Source organism: Balaenoptera borealis, assembly GCF_965194805.1.
Source record: "Balaenoptera borealis genome assembly, chromosome: 7".
Lineage (NCBI taxonomy): Eukaryota > Metazoa > Chordata > Mammalia > Artiodactyla > Balaenopteridae > Balaenoptera > Balaenoptera borealis.
The window spans coordinates 77,339,472-77,359,639 of record NC_138864.1 but is presented as its reverse complement, the minus strand read 5'-3'; the positions used below and the strand labels follow the sequence as shown (position 1 = coordinate 77,359,639).

At 39.0% G+C, this 20,168-nt stretch overlaps 1 protein-coding gene and 1 long non-coding RNA gene across 3 annotated transcripts in view; one reads left to right on the top strand and one right to left on the bottom strand.

Annotated features, from left to right (window-relative positions):
• The window catches only part of STEAP4 (STEAP4 metalloreductase), a 33,344-nt gene extending 20,948 nt beyond the window's left edge, over nt 1–12,396 (bottom strand). For both annotated transcript variants that reach the window (XM_082399025.1, XM_082399026.1), the window contains exon 1: nt 746–12,396. The gene's annotated coding sequence lies outside the window, so the exon portion shown is untranslated. The remainder of the gene's footprint in view (nt 1–745) is intronic.
• LOC309631770 overlaps nt 1–20,168 on the top strand; it is a 210,472-nt gene that overhangs the window by 58,183 nt on the left and 132,121 nt on the right. The window lies entirely within an intron of this gene.

Below are 20,168 nucleotides of genomic sequence, written 5' to 3'. Positions count from 1 at the left end.
TTTTCAGTGTATTTCAAACCTGCAAACATCTTTAGTCATGTGTTTCCACCTTGTTAGAGTTGGATTTTGTGGCTGCTCTGGTCCAAGAGCCTTTTATTTTACATGTGTAGAAACTGAGGCTGAGGTACTGAACTTCTAATTAGAACTAGGAATAGAATTCCCCAATCCACCCCTGCCCTAGTCTCCATCCAATTCACTTTCCCTTACACCAGTCATCTTTTAAAGAAAGTTTCTAAATTACTATCCAGAGGGAAAAACTACCTTCCAGCTACCTCTGGACAAACAGGGAACCAAAGGCTTTATTTACTCTAAACAATTACATTCCAAACAATATTTCTCTGGAAAAGCAATTAATCACTAAACTGCAGAAGGGCATTGGAATCAAGATCAAGGATGGAAGCGGTTGCAGATCTCAGGACACATTTTCAGCTCTTGGTCAAGAAGCGCACTCAGATCTAGATTGCCTTTATCCAGAAGTAAGATACAGAGAGCAACCCAAACCTCCAAGTCTTCTCCTTCGGTCTCGTCTGCACCCCGGGGCTGAAAGTCTAGGAAGCAAGCCGCTTGTTGAATTGCTTAACTCATCTGGCCACACCCTTGGGTGGCCTTGCACCTTCTTCCCAGGGTGAGCAGGTTTGCGGAGCGGGGTCCTGGAAGCAGGGGTTCGAGGTGGGCGGAAGCTGATAAGGGAGGGGAGCCCTGTGGCGAAAGGTGCAAGGCGAAGGCCAGCAGCAGCGTGACCCACCTGCGGGAGAGGTGTTTCCCAGGCAGCTGTGGTCCAGCGTGGCCGCTGCGGGGCGCGCGGAGTGCCGGGCCGAGAGGGGACGCTGTGTGGCGTTCAGGCTCGGGGCTGCGGTTCGCCGCTCTCGTCGGTATAAGAAGCCGGAGAGCGGAGGGAGGGCCCACTAGATTGCGCAAGAGAAGCGGTGAAGAGAGCAAGCGTTTCCAGGAAGAGTTCAAGCTGGGAATCCCGGGCAGCTAGAAAGACCAGAAATTCCGGTGCTGCCACTGCCGCTATTGCTTCAGATGTTGCTGCTGATCTCTGGCCAGCGGGGTTTTTAAAAGGTTTTCCCCAAACCCCTTGGGATATGTGCATCCCAGGCAGATTGAGGCTTGGAGAGGCTGAGGAGGACCCCTTTCCTAAGGAGCCAGAGGGGCCGCTCTGAAGAGCTGAGGAAACACCACCTGATTTAAGCACCTAGGCATTTCCCCCTGTGCCATAGTGTCTTAATTCAGAGGTGACATCTTTCCCCTGTGCCTGGAAACCCTCTTTTTTTTTTTTTTTTTTTCCAGGGAGGGGGTCATAGCCTGGATGATCTTGAATTTGGAGGTCTTAATTTAGGTAGATTAAATGGTTCAAAAGAAACAAACCAAGTGAAAGGGATGATGATACCTTAATACACAATAATATATATTGGACTGATTGATAGTCTTTCTACTTAGGAAGAGCTCAAAAAACACAGCCATGGTGGTTTAAGATTTAACTAACCATGATAATCTATGGGACAAAGCACTCCTGCACTCCCATGCTCTGTGGTCTAGAGCCCAGAGTTTTCCCAGTCTGTCTCTCACCCAGTCACCTGGTCTTAATGGCATGCTTGCCAAGGCCCAGATGTTCAGCCACATGGGAGTCCTGTTCCCTGCGCTTTTGAGCCAAACCCCCTTTTGCCTGGATTGCACCTCTCCCCAGAGCATCTCATGGAGTCAGCTCAGATCCCATGTCTTCCAAGAGGTCTTCTCTGAGCCACTTGTTACAATTAATCTTTTCTTTATCCATACAGTGTAGTTCATTCTACTACAGAATTTAGAATAATTTGTCTCTTAAGAAAGTTATTGTGTATCTCCTCTCCTGGTCTGCAAGCTTTGAGGACTGATACCCTATCCTTTTCAGCCTGGAATACTCCACCACACCTAGCACAGTAGCTGGCATATAATAAGGTACTCAATATTTATTGCACTCATTAATAAATCTACTGCCAATTATTATATTTTGCAAAAAGTTCATCTGGTAGTATTCTTTGGGCAAGGAAGAACTTAAAAGGGTATTCATTGCTTTTATAGCATCTAATTTTCCCAGTTTGAAGACTCACAGGGTGAGAGAAGGGGTGTAACTAGGAAAGAAGGCTTCCTGCTGTGTCTCTAAGAGGCCTCACGGTTGATCAGCACAGTTCCTGTGACTTGCCCCTGGTCCAGCATCTGCAAGCCTTGTGGGCACAGAAACTTGACTCTTAGCACACTGAACCTGGTACTTACAACTAGAATGCTGATTTGTTAGTTCTCAATGGAGGATAAAGCAAATAATTACTGTGAAATATGGTTGATGAGGACACCAGGCATTCTGGCCCCCACATGCTCTCCCAGTAGGCACATCCTGTGGAAGCCATTCTATGTAGAAGGCTGCTTCATAAACAGGGGAGTGAGTTATAAGGTTGTAAGGTTGCTGGCATCTAGCCACCCACCGTTCACACCATGGTGACATATATGCCACCAGAAGCAGACAGCTGATGTCTATGGACCAGGTTACCCTGCTTTCTGGGTTGTGTTTGGATCCATTATGAGTTGACCCAATGGAGAATCATATTCCCAAATGCAACCTCCAACTAATAACAGAATCATTTCTTTATGAACTTTAAGATGGACAAAAAATTTTAAACCTGATTTTTATTAGAGGCAGATATATTTCAGTTATGTAAGCTCTTTTCTTTGCCAAAGGCAACTAGAGTCCCAAAAAGGGAAGATTAAAATCAGTGGAATATGAAAGATAGAAAAAAAATTGTCTTTATTGGTACCAAACTTAAGAGGTAATTGACTTATTTATCTTGTGGTTTAAGAATTGACTTTTCCCTTGGTCCTAGGAGTGACACACAATTCATAACTTTCCCAGTCTTTCCTTAAACCTTTACCGTAGGGGAAAATTAAGCTTTCAAAGACACCAGCCACCAGAATAAGCAAGGATTTTCCCTTGGCAGGATTCACTCTGCTCCCTGTAGCCTTATCATCAGAACTCCAGATAAGCCTTCCCAGATGTTGCACACCATCAAAGAGGTCCTGTTCAGAGATTTCCACATGGACTGTGCCCTGAGTCTTTCCGGCTACGTCCTCTCTTGCCAGCCTGCTACCTTCATTTCTCCATGTGGTAGAACTTAGGAAAATCGATGAAGTAGACCTAGAGCCAGTGTTCATTAAGTGTTATTAAGTGATTGGATAAAAGTGTGCCTTTAACATCTTGTATCTCCTTTTTTTCTGTCATTTCCCTCCTCTCCAGGGACCCTCTTCTGTACAGTTCCAGCTCTTGCCCACTTGTCCCTCATAGTGCACCACACATTTTTATGGGGTGGGGCTTTTAACACGTGCTGGCTCTGGAGGTTACTGACTTGATAGCCTATAACTAGCATGTATTGGGGAAACTTTCATTGACTAAAGATTTACCCTGCAGCTATTTTTTGGGGAAAAGAAATTGAGGAACCCCTAGAGATGTCTCTGCCTACTCAGAGAAATGAGTCTCTAAAGGTGTGGATTTCAGGTACTCCGAGACATAGTTTTGAACATGGGTATAATGAATTTTTTTGTTTTTTTGTTTGCCCAGCATCCAGGGCCAGGAGGAGGGTGAGGTGAGGGAGGAGCCTAGGGCACAAAGTTTGAGGAGAAGCTCACTGTCAAAAGCAAACTTTCATGAATCAGAAAATGTGTACCTCTTTAAATTTTGTCCTGTTGGTGCTTCACTGACCTCCTCTTGTCCTAGCCTTGCAGGATCCATTTCCTTTCTGCTAATCATAGCCCTATTTTTCTTTGAGAAACACCCTTGCACAATCCTTGTGGTCCAGGTGGAAGTGGCAGCACTGCTGGGGTTTCAGGAATAGACCCATGACTTAGGCCTGGCCAATTAAAGCACACAACTTTGTCCACAGTGATTGGCTCAGTGATGACATGTGGCCTAAGTTGGGCCAGTAGGAATCTTTCCAGGAACAACCACACTCTTTCCAGAGGGTTGTTGAGCTGCTGGAATGTGGCTGTGAGGAGAAAGTGAACCTGAGAAAGAAGCCACTTCAAGGGAAAGGAGAGCAAAGAGATGGGAAGAGACAGATTTCTGAAATTGTTGGAACTCCATACCTGAAGAGAGCTCTATACCCTGGGCTTTTAAGTTATAAGAGTCCATATTTGTATAGTCTGCTTTTTGTATAGTCCTGCCTAATAAAATGGGATTGGGTAGGATGAGAAGGGCACCTGATCAGCCTTGGTTCTCCAATCATACTGCCTACTTAAGGTGCCTTCATCACACAAAGGGATGACACTTGTTGTTCGGAAAAAAAACACAAAAAACAAAAAAACCCTGAGTTTTCTTGTAGCATATTTAGGATGTAGGTAAACAATCTCTGCGGCTGAAGCTTCTCAGCTACTTCCTGGTAGACTTGAAATTTAATTTCTTGTCCCAGCAAACTTCTTTTTCTACTTCTTTCCTACTTTACCAGGAAGTGGGCTAGTTGAGCCACGCACCCCATCCCCTTGAACTGTAAAATTATAAGGGGTACAGTAAAGAAACACAGGCCATGGACCTGGTTTTAACTTATTTTTAGAATTCCTGCCAACACACAGCAGGAAGCAAAACCAAACAACATTTTGCCACCCACTTGTACCCAAAAAAAGTCCTGGTGGGAAAATATGCCAGACACTGACAATAGTGGAGACTAGGCTAGGAGATGATGTCAGGAATGACAATAAAAATTTAAAAATAAAACATGCCCTAAAGAAACTCTCACTAGAAATTCAAGAGAAGGTAAAAGTGGAAGAGTTGAGTGTGTGAGATAAGTAAATAGTAATATTTTTAAAAATCCCTGACTACAGGTGAGGGGAGCTACTTCTGGGAATTGGAAATGGGCAAGAAGTCCCAGTCCTCTTTATCTAGTTCTCTGATTCTCCAGGTCACAAAGTCTGCGCTAATGTTGGAGATTCCCAGGCCACTGGCAGGGCTATGAACTGATCATCCCCACTCGAAATCTGGATGTGACCCAAGCCACACCTGCTGACCACAGAGGAGGTCACTTAGCTATGATGTTATCAAAGAACAAGATGTTCAAAATAGTTTGAAGAGATGGAGAAACTTTTAAGTTGAGTTAATGTTTTGATAAACGCCACTGTTATTAACAGAGATACTCTATTGGTAATCCTAAAAGTGAAGATAAGCCATCTCAGCTTCACCCCAGACTCCTGGTAGACACGCTGACTTATCAGGCTGCTGAAAGAGCTATGATTCAACAGTGGATTACTGTTAGTACTGCAGGTGTTATTGGTAAAGGCAATTCCAGCCCAGCCAATCTACACTTGGTGCCAGTAAAGGAAGGTTAGTTGGATTCTCAATTGCTAAAGAGGAGAAAAAAATTAGAGTGCGTGTAGCTTCATCCATTGTCCTGTTCACCTTCAAACAGAATTAGCAATGAGCAGATCATAGGAGGAAAAGAAAAGGACAAGAAGAATGAAAATATTAGGCATATGTTTATTTTTACATAATTTTGACTGTGTGTAAAGATTAATTGCTTCTAAGAGTTATTTTTTCTTGGGATAACTCTAAAACTTTATCCTGCTGGTAGGGAAATACCAAATCTAGGTGATTTATTTTATATTCACAGATTATTTGCTAAACCATTGATTTAACTACTATAGATTATTTTGGGTTATATAAAACTTCATTTTAAAGAATTAGTTAAAATATTTGGCAAAATGATGCACAGGTGCAAAATTCAAGATATGAAAGGTGTACTTGAAAAAGCATTTTTCCCCAGACAATGAGTTTTCCTGCCTGGAGGCAACCATGTTGATGATTTATGGGCTCCTTTCACAGACAGACTGTGCATATAAAAGCACACATACTTATTCTTAAAAAATACAAGTGGCAGCCTACTCGTCACATTCTTCTACATCTTGCTTTTTTCACTTACTGTAACTCAGAGATCATTCAGAAAAGAGCAGTCAAGGCAGTTCTATTTGAAATTACACACATACACGCCCAGCTCCCTTCCCTTGCTCCTCCTTTCTTTGTGTTATTTCTATAGCACTCATGACTTTGTAACACACTCTACTTGAATTACTTATTATGCTTATTGTTTGCCTTTCCCCTGGAATGCAAGTGCAGTGAGCACAAAGAATTCTTGTGTAATTTGTGCTTTGCTGTATATGTAATACCTAGAAGGTGACTAGTGCATAATAGGGTCTCAATAAAGGCATAATGGACTGGTCTAGATTTTATTTCCTGTGTTTAAACCTATTCCTTTGCAATTAAAAAGTCATTTTAAAACTGAAAAACTTAGGGCAGCATCAATTGATGTAAAATCTTCACTGAAGTGTTATACTTTTTGAAAATACTGTGACTATTTCTTCTTCTACCCCACCCGCCTCAACTAAATCAACAGCTGTCCTAAAACTCATATTCCATTCTAGTAAGAAAACTGCAAAGGATTATTGTAGGCAGTCATAAATCTTCTTTATAAAAACAAAAAAATATTGTTTTTTCAAGTACTGTTTGAACTATTTCAACAAATACTGATGAATGAATGAGTGAATAGTTTGAAGGGAAAATGATGGACTGATAGAAACCTGTAAAAGAGGGATGTAGAAATTTAAGATCTCTGAAATCATTCATGTCAAAAACATTGGTGAGATTAAACCTGTGCTTCAGCAGCTAAAGTGAAATACTCAAGTAACTGCCTCTGCTGACTGCCAAACATTTTTGTGCTAAAGTTGTTCAGAAAAGGCCAGATGCCTCCGGCTGGTTTATCTCTTGCTATTCCCAGGGTTCTGCTTTTTTTCAGACTTTTTTTTCATCTATAATCTTTTCATTTAATTACTTCTTTCCCAACTCCATATCTCCTATGTCTGCAATAGCATTTTGTGAAGATATAATAGAGTTCTTGGACCTTTTTTTTGGTAAGTGTCTCTGTAGTGAGATATTGCTCGCTAAGTCCCAGGAGTTACAGTTGTCAATAGGCTGTGGAATGATGTCCAGGATTCGTTACATGACAGGGACTGGAGACCACCCGCCTCTTCACAGTCTGGAAATGTACAGCAGCCACTGAAAGAGTTTTGATTTCTCAGAAATGTCATCTGTGTTTTTATGTAATAATGGCAGGAAAAAGAGATGTGGACATTTGCCTTCAATTGGCCTAAGTAAAAAATGTTTTTATCATTGAAAAAAGGAAGTGGAGAAAAACAAAGTAAATGGCTTACTCTCCTAGTCCCCTTTAGATATCTAATTTGGTTGGGCTAGTGGCCATTTGGGAATATTCTTAATTTGTGTTTTCTTGCATTTTATAAAGCAGTGATAGATATTGTACATGAAAAAGGCCACAAGAGAAAGAATCTTTAGAGGCAGTGGGGAGGTAGGTTATAATTTTTTATGTCATTCAAATGTGAATTATATAAAACCCTAGATCAGAACTATTTTAACATTGAACTCAAACCCAGTGCCATTCATAACTTGATAGCTATCCCCCAAGAAGGTCATTTATAAGCAAGAGAAGTATTTTAGTTGAACACTAGAAATTTCAATAGAAAAGTTTGTAAAATCTCATCAAAATCCACTTGCTAGAAATAAAAGCTTATTATTATTTATTATTATTATTATTACTATTGTTAGTATCATCCGTTGATCCTGGTGCCCAGTCTTCCTCTTTAAAGAATAAAGCATCATTTGACCAGAGGGAGGGAAACCAAGTAAAGGACACCTGAGAAAACCAAACTAATTCAGTCAAGTTCATGGACTTCAGTTGTAGGCGTGCTTTTAAGACCCTCACTCAAGGATGTTTTAGTTAATTCTGAGAAGTCCAGTTTTCAGGCTACTGTGCCTGAAAGGAACAAAGGAAGAGACAGGAAAACTTAAAAAAAAAACAAAAAACCTCTAAAAAGCAGACTCAAGGACTCCAAATACAAGTGTCAGGAATAATTTATTGCAGGGGCAAAACAATTGGGAAATACTGAGGGAATTATAATATATGTCATAATTAATCTTTATGTTGATAACCTATTATGACCAGAAAAAATATGTTTGGCCTACTCCAATAATACAAGGAATTGTGTAAAAACCATCTTAATGGCATTTCTGTCCAAAATGTTTGTAATAAAAAATATAAGGTCAGTTTTTGATATTGATGGGCCCTCCTACCTTAGATAGCACTTATGTAGTCACCACTTCCACGTTTTCATTACTAACAACTGCCACACTTTCACTTCAGACAGCTCATTTTCTGATCATTACCTCTTGTCCATCCAGTTCACTTACCCTGTTTATCCCACTCTTGCAAGTTTCTATCTTCATCAGTACCTCCAATTCCCTGCCCTCATCATTTATTTTTTTATATTCATCAGTTGTTCTTGCTTCCCCTATCTTTTCACTTAACCTTCTTACCCAGCTGAGATTTCATGTACTACTATGATCATTTTCTTGCAAAAGCGCCCTGATTCCCTTGGCCATCTCTTTGTCCACTTTCCTTGCCTGGCAAACATCAGCCCTGGTTTCACCCAACTAACCGCCCACTATGCACCTCCAAGCAGCTAAAACGTTGCTGGATAAAATCCAACAGTTTTTGCCGGCTAGAGTCATTTCAAAACCATGACCATATGTGGCAAGGGCACACTAACTTGAGTGCCATCCTACTATACCTGCCAAACATATTCAATTTCTAACTCTCTGAAATGACGCCTTAAACCTCGATGTCCCTTCCTGCCCCCGTCACTCACATGATATGATCTCACTCTAATTCCAAGAGTCCATCATATTCATACTTGACTCTGCCACATCTCTTTGCCCCTCTCTAAGGCCATTCCCTCCAGATATACTCTGGTTCCCACTTCATGCTACCTTGCTGAAGACTTCACTCCTCTAACTATCCTCTTCTTTCTCCCAGTCATCAGTTTCTCTCTCTCCACTGGCTCATATCTGACAACATTCAGGTAATGACTTAATACACCGACCTTGAGCATTTGTTCTTTTCTCAGGATGTTTGCATGTTGTAGTTTCTATCACTTCTGCTTGGAAAGGTCTTTTCTCAGATCTACAAACGACGGGCTCATTATTCTGGTCTCAGCTCAGCTTCTTAACCTTTGAGGATGTTCTCAGCTCAAAGTAGCTCTCCCTTCCACCACCTTTCAGGCAGGCAGAGTATGTCACTTTACACAATTTTATTTTCTTCATGGTACATATTATTTTATTTTTTAATCACTGTGTTTATGTATTTCTTTTCCCCCTGGGGTAAAGAGGGCGGGGACTGCCTCTTCTTCATTACTGTCTTACTGTGTTACTGGAGAACAGTGCCTGGCACAGAATAGATGCGAGATAAATACTGGCTGATGGATTGACTGACACACAAGACATTGTTCCCCAGCAACGCTCACTAAAAGATGTATTACTGTATTTATTCCTTCAAACAAACCTATTTCTGGAAGGCTAGTGAATAATAATAAGAATATAAACACCACTGCTAAGAAAAATGCTTATCTAGCACTCTCTATGTGCCAGATACTCTTCTGGATCCTTTCCAAATATTAACTTATTTAAATCTCACAACTCCCCTCTGAAACAGGTACAACTATTAGCCCCATTTTACAAATGGGGAAACTGAGGTACCGAGTGCACCAGCACAATTAAGTGCTGTCCAAACTCAGGTTTTATTGTCGCTTCAGTGGGAAAAATATTCAGCAGTGTTTATCTAATATGAATCCCTTCAGATAATCACATCTGTAGGTGGCCATTTTCATAAGAAGGAACTGCCATTTAGTATAAATTAGGAAATCTTGTAGCTACCACTGATCACTGATTACACACTAGGAACAGACTATGTTTTATGGGAGATACCAAAGAAGAATAAAACAAGGTCCTTTCTAGAAAGACTGGGGTAATCTATTTAGTAAGTCTAAGGACTGTACATCTACAAAGAACTGTATAATATCATTAAACAAAATGAACAAATTGATAAAATACACCTTTGCATGCATACTTCTAATTTTTAGATGATAACATGCTTTCTATTTTGAAGACATGGAAAATATTTATTAAGTTAGATATGTGGATAAAGGCCACATCACCATACCTTGGCACCAACTTCCCAAATCTTAGGATATATAAAGAGTGTTGGATCTAAAAAAATTTTCCTATTTGGACATCAGACAGTCTCCCCTCTTTGAACACTATGACTGCCAGTATTAGTTGGTTTACCTAGTTCAGATACTACTTTTCTTTGTACTACATTGAGTCTTTTTTCCCACTAATTTCGGACTTTATGTAAACATAAAAACTTTGGGTTAGTAAAGTTGGCTACGTACCACTAGGTGAACTATGACCTTTTTTTTCTAAACTCACAGAGAGGTAATTTAAGGACCAATATAGACAGCATATCTTAAACAATCCAGTCATAACTCCTGCTTGGGTTGGGTGATACTCAGCCTATTTCACTGAAGAATTGAGAACATCCTTAGGCAACAGTGACTAAGGGGCCATGTCTCTTCATCCTGTTTTTATATCCTACACTGGCCCACACCCTCCAGGGCCAGCCTGCGTACAGCTCGTTTCAGAGATGATTGCCAGGAGTTCCTGGTGTGTGTCTATAGTTTCTCAAAGTTAAGTCCCTAAAATATCTTAACGTTCTGTCTAAACTACAGAGTCTGCACTAACTCTATTTCAATTCTGTAGACCCATATCCTCCCTGTGTTTACTGCACGCATCTGCAATCCTAGGAATTTATGATGTGCAGTTTTTTAAAAAAATATAGAAGTATCCACTAATACTTGCTGTAAGGAAAAAAATGCTTTATGTTTTGTATTGCCTCTGATCATCTTTTATCAAAAGCCTCTGTATCTAGAATGTGTGGAATTTTAGGCTTCTTCCGTGTAGTAGATTGAATTGTTCCCCCCACCCCAAGAGATATATCCCAGTCCTCACTCCCGGTATCTGTGAATGTGACCTTATTTGGAAATAGGGTCTTTGTGGATGTAGTTAGTTAAGGATCTTGAGAGGAGATCATTCTGGATTTAGGGTGGGCTCTAAATCTAATACCTGGTGTCCTTATAGGAGAAAGGAGACATTAGAGACACAGAGACACAGAGAGGAGAAAGGCAGGTGAAGACAGAAGTAGATAGTAGTTATGCGGTCCCAAGCCAAGGAAAGCCAAAGGTAGCTGGCAGCCATGGGACGTGAGAGGGACACAGAACAGATTCTCCCTCAGAGCCTCCAGAGGGAGCGAACCCTGCCAACACCTTGATTTTGTTCTTCTGGCCTCTGGAAGTGTGAAGGAATAAATTTCTGTTGTTTTAAGCCACCAGTTTTGTGGTAATTTGTTATGGCAGCTCTAGGAAACTGATACATTTGGTTTTAGGTGGGCAAATAATAAATTCAGGCTTGGGTAATGCCATGAAGATCCTTGCCTGTTATTGATTATTGCTTCCTTTATGGTTCTTTCCTGTTCATATATCATCAAATGCCCACTTTGGCTCTAGTACCTGGGTTTAGGGGCTGTTTCTCCCAACCTTTACAGTAAAGACAACCCAATACTAGCAACAGTCAACCTACCAACTAAACAAAAAAATGCTGTACTTCTGTGGTTTTTGCTTTTTAAGTATTTCATGTGTGTTTTTCATATACTTTTATTAGAAAATTCCAATGATTATATTTTTATTAATATTTTAATGAACAATGCCTAACTTAGAATTTTGGTGAATTAAGTCTTTCTTCTGGTAGAATTTTAATGCAAATATTGCAGAGAGAAAGGTACTTTAGCCACGTGATCTTAGATACTTACGATTGTCATTTGCACATTATGGATTTTCAGGATCCTTCTTCAGGGCCCTTCTGGGAGCCAGGTTAGTGGTAAAGTGGATTTCTTGGACCTTGCTTCTCAGAGTGTATCAGAGATTCTCCACATCCACGTATGTACTTTAATCTTTCCCATGCGTGCCGGCAACCTTCACAGTTCTATGTCTGCCCTCTCTGATCGCTCAGTGAAGTCTTAGTAGTTGTAGGATTTAAAAACTTAATTTAGTTAATAATCACAGTTGGTGAATACCAATTGTATTTGTACTATTTTTTTTTAATTTTTGAATTTTATTTAATTTTTTTTTTATACAGCAGGTCCTTATTAGTCATCCATTTTATACACATCGGTGTATACATGTCAGTCTCAATCGCCCAATTCATCACACCTCCACCCCCACCCCCCCGCTGCTTTCCCCGCTTGGTGTCCATACGTTTGTTCTCTACATCTGTGTCTCAACTTCTGCCCTGCAAACCGGTTCATGTGTACCATTTTTCTGGGTTCCACATATATGCGTTAATATACGATATTTGTTTTTCTCTTTCTGACTTACTTCATTCTGTATGACAGTCTCTAGATCCATCCACGTCTCAACAAATGACCCAGTTTCGTTCCTTTTTATGGCTGAATAATAGTCCATTGTATATATGTACCACATCTTCTTTATCCATTCGTCTGTCGATGGGCATTTAGGTTGCTTCCATGGCCTGGCTATTGTAAATAGTGCCGCAATGAACATCGGAGTGCATGTGTCTTTTTGAATTGTGGTTTTCTCTGGGTATATGCCCAGTAGTGGGATTGCTGGATCATATGGTAATTCTATTTTTAGTTTTTTAAGGAACCTCCATACTGTCCTCCATAGTGGCTGTATCAATTTACATTCCCACCAACAGTGCAAGAGGGTTCCCTTTTCGCCACATCCTCTCCAGCTTTTGTTGTTTGTAGATTTTCTGATGATGCCCATTCTAACTGGTGTGAGGTGATACCTCATGGTAGTTTTGATTTGCATTTCTCTAACAATTAGTGATGTTGAGCATCTTTTCATGTGCTTCTTGGCCATCTGTATGTCTTCTTTGGAGAAATGTCTATTTAGGTCTTCTGCCCATTTTTGGATTGGGTTGTTTGTTTTTTTAATATTGAGCTGCATGAGCTGTTTGTATATTTTGGAGATTAATCCTTTGTCCGTTGTATTTGTACTATTTGTAAAAGGGACAACCAGGGATTCTTAACCCGGATCCTATAATTTTAGGTTCATAGCAAACCTGCTTTATTTATAGTAAGCTCAAACTGAAACTTAGAATTTCTTTCAATTATGAATTTAGGCTCCAAACCATGGAGCCAAGGAATGCTACATTGTATTACTATATACCGGTGATTCTGTCACAGTAGAAATCATTAATATTTTTGCATTTCCTTACACATTATAGTATTTCTGAAATGTTGTTCATGCTAATTACTATATTGGAATTATAGTAGTTATTAGCTCCATCAACAATGCTGTTATTTAATATATTAATAAAGAAGTTGTATAGTACCATATCACATTTTCTTTTAATATTTTGATAGTTGTGTTTCAATTGCTTTTCAATTGTAGTTCAATTTCTGTTGCTTTTGTAAACCTGCTTCGTTTTAAGCATTTACAAATTTTCTTCTGGGAGGAGTTCATAGGCTTTACCAGACTGTAAAAGAGACATCAATGGCACAGAAAATTTTAAGAACCCCTGCATTAGCTCTTAGAAAGAAAGACAACTGAGGTCTGAGGTCACTAAATCATTTGCTTCCTCAGAAAACTGGGTTATTTAGCATATTTCCTTTGAGGGCATAGACATATAGCAGTAAGTAATATTCCAATTTTCCAAAAATGATCCAAGCACTTGTTCTCTTTAATTACTTTACATTTTATTTACATTTTGCGTAACAACATGTTTGTTTTGCTTGCTATAATATTTGGGCAAGTTTGATTAGGTTTTCTGCCCCGGGGGAGTAGGTTATAATCATCAGTCGTTGCCAGTGCTCAGTTTTGATCTGGAACATGTGAGAATCTTTACCCTGCCTTACTCATAGACCTTATTTGACGTGTCAGTGGAAATGGGAAGCGTGCTACCCTTGGAATGTTAGTGCTGGGGGCGCCAATTCATTTCACAGGAAAACAGTGACATTAGAGAAAGGTCGTGTGAAAACAGGGGTGATGGAATTTCCTTTATGAAGATGAAAATGCTCTCTGTTTATATTACTTTGCCTTTTTTTTTCATTTACAAATCCAATATTTATTTTATTTTCTTATGTACAAAAAGTAAACTCCAAATGAACATAAAAAGCAATAAAATCCTTTCGGCTAAACTGACTTTAATTGCCCATTATCTTATTGTCACAATTAATCATATAAACACTATACGGACTATCACCACAGTGTCACATTTGTTATACAGAAGGAATGTGATATTTGGCTAGTTAAGAATGTTAAGTAGAGAGAAATAGATCATAAAGCAACTGGGGGAGTAGGGTGGTGGTCAAAGGATTCTGAGATCATCACTCTATTAAAAGAAGTAATCTAGGAACTTCCCTTGTTCTGCTGATGATATAGCTTCGGGGTGTATAGGTGTGGTTGAATGACCTTGGATATGACATGTAATTACATTCCTCTTCTCTGATGTTCAAGACAAGCAAGCTTATTGTTGTTTTTGGTTCTCCTTAGGGTGAAGGACTACAGAATGCTCTCTCTTTTCTGAACCAATTAAAAAAAAAAAAACATCAGCAACAAAAATACGTATGCATATATTCACACATACATTTTTTTTCACATCTTTATTGGAGTATAATTGCTTTATAATGTTGTGTTAGTTACAACAAAGTGAATCAGCTATATGTATACATATATCCCCATATCCCATTTGAGTAGCAGATTCATTAATTCATCTGATAGACATTTATTTGTTGAGTGCCAATTATCTGCTCAGCCTCTGCTACGGACCATGATGTCAGTGCTGGCATCATCTCTCTCCTGCGACGTTGCAGAGAGAGTGCAAGACATCGTGCTCACTTGGCTATATTTCTCTCTAAATCACATTTTCTTCTTCAAGAACACATTGGTGTTTTTTTTCCCTTCCGGGATCTTTTTTTTTTAATTTTGATTTTTCTAGTTTTACTGAGATGTAATTGACACACATCACTGTGTAAGTTTAAGGTGTACAGCATAATGATTTGAATTACATGCATCATGAAATGATGACCACAATAGGTTTAGTGAAAACCCATCATCTCATATAGATACAACATTAAAAAATAGAAAAAAAAAGTTTTTTCCTTGTGATAAGAGCTCTTAAGATTTAGTCTCTTCACAGCTTTCTCTTTTCAACTTTCAGTGTTAATTATCTTTATCATATTGTACATTACATCCCTATTACATATTTACCTTATAACTGGAAACTGTACCTTTTGACTGCCTTCATCTAATTCCCCTCCCTACACCCCCTGCCTCTGGTAACCACAAATCTGATCTCTTTTTCTATGAGTTTGCTTGTTTGTTTGTTTTTGAAGTATAGTTAACCTACAGCACTGTAATTGACCTGGTACACAACATAGTGATTCGATATTCCTATACATTTCAAAATGATCACCATGGTAAGTCTAGTTACCATGTGTCATTATACAAAGATGTTACATAATTATTGACTATATTATCCACACTGTACATTTCATACCTGTGACATTTATTTTGTAACTGAAGGTGTGTACTTCTTAATCTCCCTCACCTGTTTCTCTCCTCCCCTCAACTCTGTACCCTCTGGCCACCACCTATTTATTCTGTGTATCTATGACTCTGCTTCTGTTTAGTTATGGTTGCTCATTCATTTTGTTTTGTAGATTCCATATATAAGTGAAGTCATATTTGTCTATCCCTGTCTGACTTATTTCACTTAGCATAATACCCTCTAGGTCTATCCATGCTGTTGCAAATGGCAAGATTTAATTATTTTTTATGGCTGATTAATATACTATTGTATATATATACCACATCTTCTTTATCCATTCATCTATTGATGGATGTTTAGGTTGCTTAGGTCTTAGCTGCTGTAAATAATGTTGCAGTGAACTTAGGGGTGCATATATCCTTTCACATTAATGTTTTTGTTTTTTTCAGGTGAATACCCAGAAGTGAAGTTGCTGGATCATATGGTAGTTGTATTTTTAATTCTTTGATGAATCTCCACACTGTTTTCCATAGTGGCTGCACCAATTTACATTCCCATCAGTGGTGCACAAGGGTTCACTTTTCTCCACGTCCTCACCAACACTTGTTATTTGTTGTCTTTTTGATAATAGGCATCCTGACAGGTGTGAGGTGATATCTAATTGTGGCTTTGATTTACATTTCTGTGATGATTAGTGATGTTGAACATCTTTTTGTGTGCCTGTTGGCCATCTGTATGTCTTCTTTGAAAAAATGACTATTCAGGTCCTCTTCTCACTTTTATTTTATTTTATTTTTTTTTGATGTTGAGTGGTATGAGTTCTTTGTATATTTTAGATATTAATCCCTTGTTGGATATATCATTTGCAAATATCTTCTCCCATTCAGTAGGCAACCTTTTCGTTTTGCTGATAGTTTCCTTCACTCTGCGAAAGCTTTTTAGTTTGATGTAGTCCCATTTGTTTGTTTTTGCTTTTGTTTCCCTGGCCTAAGGAGACGTATCCAAAAAAATATTGTTAAGACTGATGTCAAAGAGCATATGGCCTATGTTTTCTTCTAGAAGTTTAATGGTTTCAGGTTTTACATTTAAGTCTTTAATCCATTTTGAGTTTATTTTTGTATATGGTGTGAGAAAGTGGTTTTAAATAAGATGAAAGGACTAAGGGCTAAGAATACAGCTATGTCTCCCAGGCCTGAGATGGGGATGGCAAAGCCACTGGGTACTCTCTTTGTGTCTGTCCCTTGCTTCTCTTTGTGCTTCTCCTTCATCCTTCTCTCTGCCAACTCTTCTCCAACATTTGTTCTCAGGGAGGAATGTAGCCCTTCAGAGCTTCTAAATTTACATACTTTATTTCCTGGCATGTGGAGAGAAAAACTCTCCTTATCTTGGTGTCAATTTCCGAAGTCTTCCTTTAGAGAATCTGATTTTCTGGCTTGGTTCTATGTATACTTGAGGCCAATTAACTAGGGCCTGGGTGGGGGTGTTATATGGTACAACATGGCTGGGTACACCTATGAGGGTAATGGGGAGGACAATTCTCAGAGAAAAGAGAGGGGGGTAATAATTCATGGGTTGAGAGGAGGTTCCAAAGTGGGTTCAGTCAGAACTGGGACTCCATTTTGGGATAACAGGAAAAAACTGGCTTGTCCACTTACTAGGCATGTGGCCTGGGGCAAGTCACTAAACTTGACTAATATTTCACAGGGTTACTGGGGAATCAAATGAGACAATAATCTTAAAAAATGCTGTGTAAATAGTAAAGAACTATGCAATAGATATTTATTACTATTGTTGACATCCTTGGTCAGTACTATAAGATGCCTGTAAGAACCTGGGAATGAGGGAATTAAAATTTTTCTCTTTATAAATGAATTGTAAAATTAGACCTTGTAAAGGGCAGGATGTTTCCAAGGCCAATAAGACTAGACTCTCATATTCTGGAATATATTAATTTACCTAATGGGTGAATGTATCAATCATTTGGGGGTGAGTCAGACTGAAATCTTGATTGTTTGGTGGTAGATTCAATTAGTCATCCTTTCAATGTCATTTCCTCTGAGAACTCTTCACTATTGAATCAGCAGTAGTCTCTTCTTCTAAACTCCTGTATAATTTGTTCAACTCCTTGCCCAACTATCGTCCTGGAAAATTTCTTTAGCAGGCTTGGTTTGACAGAAAGACAAAGCATAGATACCCTTTGAGCAAATCAAACACATTTTATTTATATTAGCAGTGCGGTACAAAGTGCAGTTAGGATAAATGGTGGCAAGATAAGCATCATCATCTGGTACAAAGATGCAGGTTTCTGAGCGCCCCCATCTAACCAGGGATTATATGATTGTGAGTGCAGACTGCACGTGTTTCTGGAAGTGTACCTTGTCCCTTTCCTTGCCCAGTGTTTATGCAGAAGGCTGGAGAAGACCTACACACTGTCTAATCTGGATCTGTGCAGATCCTCCCTCACTTGGTCCAGGTACACCTCATCAGGCTCAGTGTTGTCTAATGCAGAATGGGATTGAAGCAGTGCATGCAGTCCTCATCCATTACCCTCAGGCTCTTCAGCTGATGCAACCACGTTCCTAAACTCAGGGTTATAGAAGCAGATTAGGCATCAGTTCCCCAGAATTCTTTGCATTCATTCTAGGAAGCTCTTAGATAATTTAAAGGGTGTAACGTAGAAGCCTTAGAACATTTAAAAAAACATGTAGCCTTGCAATATTCATTTGTGTGTTATCTCCTCTCCTAGATTATAAACTTATTGAAAAGAGACTATAATTTATTTTTATAAAAATTACATATTTTATATAAATTTTTATTTATAAAAACATAGCACAAACCCTCGTGTATACGTGCACCAAACATTTTTTTATTATCAAATGAATCTTCATTATCCAGAACATGGATACCTAGTTACTCTTTCTATCTTTCCTGTTTTCTGGAAATTCCTACTTGTCTTTTAAAAAACTTAGGCTGCATAAAAAGAAACGAAGTTGAGTTATTTGTAGTGAGGTGGATGGACCTAGAGACTGTCATACAGAGTGAAGTAAGTTAGAAAGAGAAAAACAAATACCGTTTGCTAACACATATATATGGAATCAAAAAATGGTTCTGAGGAACCTAGGGGCAGGACAGGAATAAAGACTCAGACGTAGAGAATGGACTTGAGGACACGGGGAGGGGGAAGGGTAAGCTGGGATGAAGTGACAGAGTGGCATGGACATATATACACTACCAAATGTAAAATAGATAGCTAGTGGGAAGCAGCTGCATAGCACAGGGAGATCAGCTCAGTGCTTTGTGACCACCTAGAGGGGTGGGATAGGGAGGGTGAGAAGGAGACACAAGAGGGAGGGGTTATGGGGATATATGTATACATATAGCTGATTCACTTTGTTATAAAGCAGAAACTAACACACATTGTAAAGCAATTATACTCCAATAAAGATGTTAAAAAAAAAAAAAAACTTAGGCTGTTTATCACCTTCTCTGGGGCATCTCCCTGAATTCTCCAAGAAGTTAGTGACTCCACTCCCATGTCCCCAATAACATTTTGATCATAGCTCTATAAGCACTGTTTCCACTGTGTTGTAATTACATATCCTCCACTAGAGTGTGAGTTTATCTAGGACTTGCACGATGATTCATTCATTTTTGTGTTCTTTTCAAGCAGCTAAAGCTAGAATCATTTCATCATAAAGGTTTATCGAAAGAACGAATCCCTAGGATCTCTGTCCCCTCTGAGTGCTTGGTATTGTAATGGAACCCACAGGTGGACGTGGTTAGCAGGTCCTCTAATACAGAAAAGCAACATAACATACTAGGCAAAAATGTGACCTCCAGAATTAGATTGCTTAGGTTGAATTCTGAATCTGGTACTTACTAGCTGTTTGACTTGGGTCAAGTTACTTACCTTCTTTGTACCTCAGCCTTTTTTCTGTAAAGAGGAATGTTAATAGTACCTACCCCATTAAGTTGTTGTATTAAATGGGATAATATTTGTAAGGTGCTTAGAGAAATACCTGGCTCATAATAGGTTCTCAGTAAACATTATCTGTTGTTGTTAGAAAAAATTTCAATATATGGCCACTGAATTTGGTAAATTAGGGAATGGGAAAAGAATGGGATGAAGTATTTTGCCCTATTGTAATAATGATTTTACTTGTTTTTTTTCTTCCATTGATTTCCCATATTTTCCCCCCTTTTTCCTTTTTTTTCTATTCCCATTCCCTTTCTTCTTCTTACATGGTAGGAAGTGTTAGTAGTAATCAAAGTCATGATTGGGAGTTGAAAAAGCAACAGTTTTTGGAAGTCACTAGATTGAGCAGAGTAGACTGTGATAATAACAAGAGTGTGATATATATAAGTCATTTGGAAAGATTTCCTGGATGTGGGCCTAAAAGGTTTCAGGAGGACTATTGAAAGATGAAAGGAATGTGAATTGGCCAATGTATGAAATGCATTCGATATCCTCCACCCTTCTTAGCTATTTAACAGCTCTTTGTTTAATGCAAAAAAATGCCACTAACATTTTGGGTGAGCTATACTTTCTTGTTTATAGATTTAGGACTTCAAGGGTCCAAGATTGAGATTTCCTTATTTTTAAAGGGACTTATACTTGAAAGTGTGCATGTATAAATCTTCATCTTTTGTCCATTATATAAATTTCAAAATCTCTTTTGCCAAG